Source organism: Lactuca virosa, chromosome 3, assembly GCF_052849685.1.
Source record: "Lactuca virosa cultivar CGN04683 chromosome 3, Lactuca_virosa_CGN04683_v6, whole genome shotgun sequence".
In the NCBI taxonomy this organism is placed as follows: Eukaryota; Viridiplantae; Streptophyta; class Magnoliopsida; order Asterales; family Asteraceae; genus Lactuca; species Lactuca virosa.
In genome coordinates this window covers 370,824,715-370,830,749 of record NC_136428.1, presented here as the reverse complement: position 1 = coordinate 370,830,749, position 6,035 = coordinate 370,824,715, and the positions used below count along the sequence as shown (strand labels likewise).

The 6,035-nt window shown below is 29.2% G+C and overlaps 1 pseudogene across 1 annotated transcript; it reads right to left on the bottom strand.

Annotated features, from left to right (window-relative positions):
- Positions 1-3,054: 3,054 nt before the first annotated feature.
- On the bottom strand, positions 3,055-5,237 carry LOC145167648 (DNA-directed RNA polymerase IV subunit 7 pseudogene; annotated as a pseudogene). The gene is made up of 2 exons (XR_013741308.1): positions 5,037-5,237; positions 3,055-3,754 (listed from the first exon to the last, which is right to left on the bottom strand). The product of XR_013741308.1 is annotated as a DNA-directed RNA polymerase IV subunit 7 pseudogene (transcript).
- Between the last annotated feature and the right edge of the window lie 798 nt (positions 5,238-6,035).

Genomic DNA, 6,035 nt, shown 5'->3' with positions numbered 1-6,035 from the left:
TGTAATCTTTTTGTACGATTATAACGGATCCCTAATTCGTTTTAATGATTTTGGTCCGTTTTACCCCTCCTCCCCACATTAGTATTGAAATGTTTATCTGTTGCCAAATAAAATATGAATAAGAAAAAAAAACGTACTTTTTTTTGAAATAATGATGATATATTTGAAAGTACAATGCTTAAATAGTTAAATTTTTTACCTTTATTTACAATACAAATGTGGTATAACAATGATTGATCATTTGTTGGAGATGTATAATCGTTTTATATATCTATTATTCTATATTTCATCATGACTCGAAACCAGTTAGAATCCGTAAAATCGAATTACATGTAATCTTTTTGTACGATTATAACGGATCCCTAATTCGTTTTAATGATTTTGGACGGTTTTACCCCTCCCCCCCCCCATTAGTATTGAAATGCTTATCTGTTGCCAAATAAAACATGAATAAGAAAAAAAAACGTACCTTTTTTTGAAATAATGATGCTATATTTGAAAGTACAATACTTAAATAGTTAAATCTTCTACCTTAATTTACAATACAGATCCCTAACTAATAAAAGAATAGTTTTACCATCCTTTTGTCATGTATCACTTTATTGTTTCTCCATTTTAAATTTACCCCCAATAAATCATCCATAAATGTGGCTCAAGAAATCAAGATATAATTTCATTTCGTTTTCAAAATGCTATAAATAAAAAACTATTGAAAACTTAATCAAGTTAAATACTTTATATGATTAGATGTACAAATTATATAAAAAAATATTTGTTTGCATGATTAATATCAACCAACCGTGTAGTACACGGGTTATCACCTAGTATGTAATATGCAATAAGATTAAGATAAATCAATATACTATTTCCACATTTATCAACCTATCCACCGGATGGGTATGACACTAGTTAATGTTATTATTGCTTGTTGCCCTATGAACTTCTGCTTCGTTCTTATTTAGCAAATCAATTTGTTTAGATTTGGTAATACATTAGGGTTTAGATCTCATATTTTCCAGTTTTTTTCCCCAAACTTTTCAGAATCGATCTCCATGATTTTTCAAAAAAATGGTGATTAAGCGATATGATTGTGTATTTTTGTTTCAAGAAAATGTAGATTTAAGCAATTTGATTTTTCAGAAAAATGATGATTTAAACGTTTTGGTTTAGGACTTGGTTTAGATCTCGATTTTCGTCTTCAGTTTAGATATGAACTTCAAGGATATGCACGTCAAGAGCATCCTTAAGAATGTTTGTTTAGATATTGATTTGGACACATTATGGCATGTTCTTCATCTTCAACCATTTTTCATCCAAAAATCATCCATCTTTTTTTTTTTCATTGAAGCATATTTTCCTTGGGTCCTAAAACCGACATCTCTAGCTAAAATCCAAAATCATCCATCTAATGGTGGTGGTGGAATGAAGTGTGGTGGTGGTCGGAGGTGGAGGTGGAGGGTGAAATAAATAGCTCATAAGGATACATGACATTAAACCAACATTTAAATGATAGTTATTAACTGCTATACTCAAATTTATAAACATTAATATATTGATTGAAATATATTTTAAAGACAGATGAGTGTCGGTTAGGACCAGTATAAATACCGAATATTGAGGAAATTGTTAAATATATATATATATATATATATATATATATATATATATATATATATATATATATATATATATGTTTGCTAAAAGAAAAGGATTAAAAAATTTATATATACAAAACAAAATTTAATTTCATTCAAAAACGATATTTGATGAAGGTAGACCCGACAAATATCATCCATGTGCATCTCTACAACATGTTTCTCAACATGGCCCTCTCAGACCTTCATTTCTTTGTCTATTGATTATTGATACATCATTTTATTAAAACTTATTTTAGAATAAATTACAAGTTTGGTCCTTATACTTTATAAAATATCACAAGTTCGATCCAGATTTGCGGGTCATCCTAATATTGTTCTTAGGTTTGTAGGTCAAAATGACCGCTACAGAACAAGTTATCAAACTTGAGTGGCGTTAATTGACAAAATTATAATATAATTGTTAAATCATAAAAATAACCAAAATATAATAGATTCCATTTATCTTGTTTTTAGTTTACCCACTTATATTTTTCTACAATATGGTTCTACAACATTGATTTTGTCTAATTCAAAAAAGTAACTTGGATTTGAAACCAAACATTGATTTTGTGACCATAAAATTATAGTATGAACCACAACTTAATAAGTTTACCCTTTTAAGAAAAAAAAATTACATCTTATGTATAGATTATATGATCTTATGACTAATGACAACAATAATAATAGTAATAATAACACCATTGATATTATTAAACATCTATAAAAGTATAAAACTACCAACTTCTTAACACGTGACAAAATTATCAAAACAATGAATGGAACGCCACTTAAAACATATAAACACTTGAAGAAAAGCTTTATGACAAAAGATTAAAATCAAATTAATAAATTCACTAATCAATAGAAAAATTCAAGGTTGTCAAGATCGGGATCCTACATAGGATCGTTTTTGGGTTTCCAAGATCGGGATCGGGATCCTAAGATCCTATAAAATGAAACATAATTTTAATTTATAATTTTAATACATGAAAAATATTTTAAACATTCAACTTTTTGTTCAAAAGTTATAAAAACTTCAAAATACTAGTCATAAGTCACAACATAAAATGATAAACGGTAACTTGGTAAACGGGTAAAAGACATAAAATGGTAAAATGATTTAATTTGCAAAAAAAAAAAAAAAAAAAAAAATCAAGGAAAGGGAGGATTGGATCGGATCCCGATCCTACCTGCGATCCTACCCCAAATACGATCCGTTTACGATCTGGATCGTTTTTCATACCTAGGATCGTATCAGGATCGCGATTTGGACAACCATGGAAAATTATCAAAATCAGCAATTAACAAATTTTAATTAAATTTTCAACTTAATTAAAAGCATATTATATATTTATATATTCCAGGGTAATATCTGAACAATACACATAACCCAAGGGACTATTACTTTGACTTCATCTTCAAAAACCAAAAACCACATAATTCTCATTTCACTTTAACTTTCACTTACAAATATACTCTTTTCCTACTTCTTTCATTCCCAAAAAAAACAACATTTATACAACTTTAACCCCTTTACTTTCAACTTTTGCCCAAACTACACCTCGAACCCATCCAAACCGGCCGTACTAACCGGTCCAAGTGACTCGCCTTCAATACTAGCCAATACCCTAATGTCACGTGTCCTCTGGTTCCATCTTGTAGCAAAAACCACGAACCGGACCACAACATCCTTCTCAATCCTCGACATATCATTACTCAAAAAACCCGGTTCACCCTCATCCACATAATAATAATTTGGCATTTTTCTTGTTGATAAATAAACAATTTTCATAGGTCCCGATTTTAAAAAAACCCCAAACCGGTTTACCGAGTGAACAATTCCAATCATGGTTTCACCTTTTACGGGTAAAAGGGTTCGACAATTGAATGCTACTAAAAAATCTATGTATTTTTTTGATTCGTGATTTATTCCATTTTTAATTGCTTTTAATTTTGTTACACCGATAAAATAACCGAATTCTTCTAGAGCTTTGTATATTGTTAATTGTTTTAAAAGATTTGTTACGATTGAACTTGCGGGAATTGTTCCGTTTGTATCGAGATCTTTTGTTGGGATTGACACGTGTTGGAGACATTCGATTTCGCACAACATTATTCTGCAAAATAAATAGACTTAAAATAATACAAAACTAGTTTTAACTAAGATCTTTTTTTATTTGTATGTTATCAAAGTATTCTATGAAATATGAATTTAAACACACAAAAAAAAAAAAAAACTTATAAGCCCACTAAACAAAGCCCAAAACATTGATCACCTTTGGCATGTTAAACTTGTTACAATATAACTTTTTTTTATTGGCATTAGTGAATGTGACGCTATATATTTCTAACAACTTTCTTTTGTAACCATTTTAATATGCTAAAGTCATGTTTTTGAAACATTATTTTCATATGACATATCATAAACATACTAAGATTAATTTTAGTTGTATGAATTTAAATACCAAAAACAACTTATTAGCACATTAAAGAAACACAAAAAGCCTTTCATGTTGTTATGGGATATTTTTACACAATAGATACAAAACACTCTTGACACCATATATAAGAAATTCAATGATATAATAAAATGTAGTAAAAATATCATAAAATGGAATAAGTTCTACACAAGAATTGAAAAATTAAGTAATTTTTTCTTCGTGAAACAATTTTTTTTTTTTTGTTTAGCACTAGTTGTCATAGATAGAAATCTCTATTTCAGATTCAGTTTACAATAATATCATACATGATTTAATACTTTTCAAGCTTTAACTTGTGATAAATTGAATTTACCATGGTTTTTTAACCTAATATCTCCAGGAATTAAGGAAAAATACCACCTAAAATGTTCAATAATTAAAGTAATGTGATACTCCCTAAATCCATCAAGTTACATGAAAATCCCATCTCAAGATTTCTCATAGCAATTGCGAATATATACACCTTATTTGATATCAAGTTTTCTTACAATTTCTTATCTACATCTACAAACCGAATTATTTGAACCCTAACTGATAAGAAAATCATCACTAAGTTGGAAGAAGTAACAATGGTAGATTTGTTTGAATCAAAGAGGAAAAAGAAAAACCATGTTTCCCTGATCCACATTCCATACTAGATCTCACCACTGTTGGAATCTAGCCCTAACCTTTCATATCCCATTATATGATTTATTTTTGTTTCATCTTAAATGATCGAAATTCTCTGTTCAAAGATTCTATAGAACCATGTAAACCTAATTAACGAAATCAAACAACGGATAAAGCTAAAACTGTTCACATAACATGGATTCGTGAAGAAAAACGCATGCGTGTTGGATCAAACAAGTTGAAATTTCAGTTAATTTAACAAATAAAATAGAAAAAACGGATCTGTAGATAGGAAATTTAGAGGTCTAACCTGGAGGGAAGAAGAAACCCCTCGAAAAAACAAGCTCAATCTCAACCGATTCGGAATCGTGGAAGTTTCATGGTGGTAGTGGAAGGGAGTTAGATTCAAATTATAGAGAAACAAAAAGGGGGAAACGTGCATATGCTAATGCTACCATGCCCATTGCACTTCCTAGAAATTGCATCGACACGCCCATGGATTTAACTAATAAAAATTGCTTTAAATTCATATGTAAAAAAGCATGCTAGTGGATCTACATTTTAATTTGTAAAAGCGATTTTTCTGTATATATAAAAAACCGTATTTTAGTTTTTTTTTTTCGATTAAACTTTTATGATCTTGTTTGATAGTTGTTTATTGAAAAAGTACTGGTGAAAGGTCTGTCTAGATAAAAAAATTCTGACTAAGTAAGAAACCGTGTTGTTTGATTGTACATTTAATTGAATGTGCCGACTGATGAAAAATGATTATTTTACTTTGTTGCTCCATATAATGATGGATGAAGTTGTTGAATAATTATGAAAACATACAAAATGTAAATTACACACAAATCATTTAAAAATCCAAATAAAATTTGTCATACAAAATGTCAATTAAACATAAATCATTTAATATCCAAATAAAAACATAATGAATTTTAAAATAACATGATAATTTAATGTAAAGTAGGTGAAAGTAGTTGATTTGCAATTTGATCATGCAAAACACGCATTACGCATATATTGAACAACTTTTGGACCCCATTCTATGTCTTGTATGTTTTCTCTATCAATTATTACACCTTGGACATCAGGAGTAACCAGAGTGTCCTTCTCAAAATTTGTAAACGAGTCATGTATATTGTATTTCCTTATAAAATTGTGGACCGCGACACAAGCAATGACTATGTCTCTTTGCACTGTAAAAGGATAAGGAGTCATTTGGTTTAAGATTGGGAATCTCGCCTTCAATACACCATAAGCATGCTCAATAACATTTTTAAGTTGTGCATGAGCATGATTGAACCTT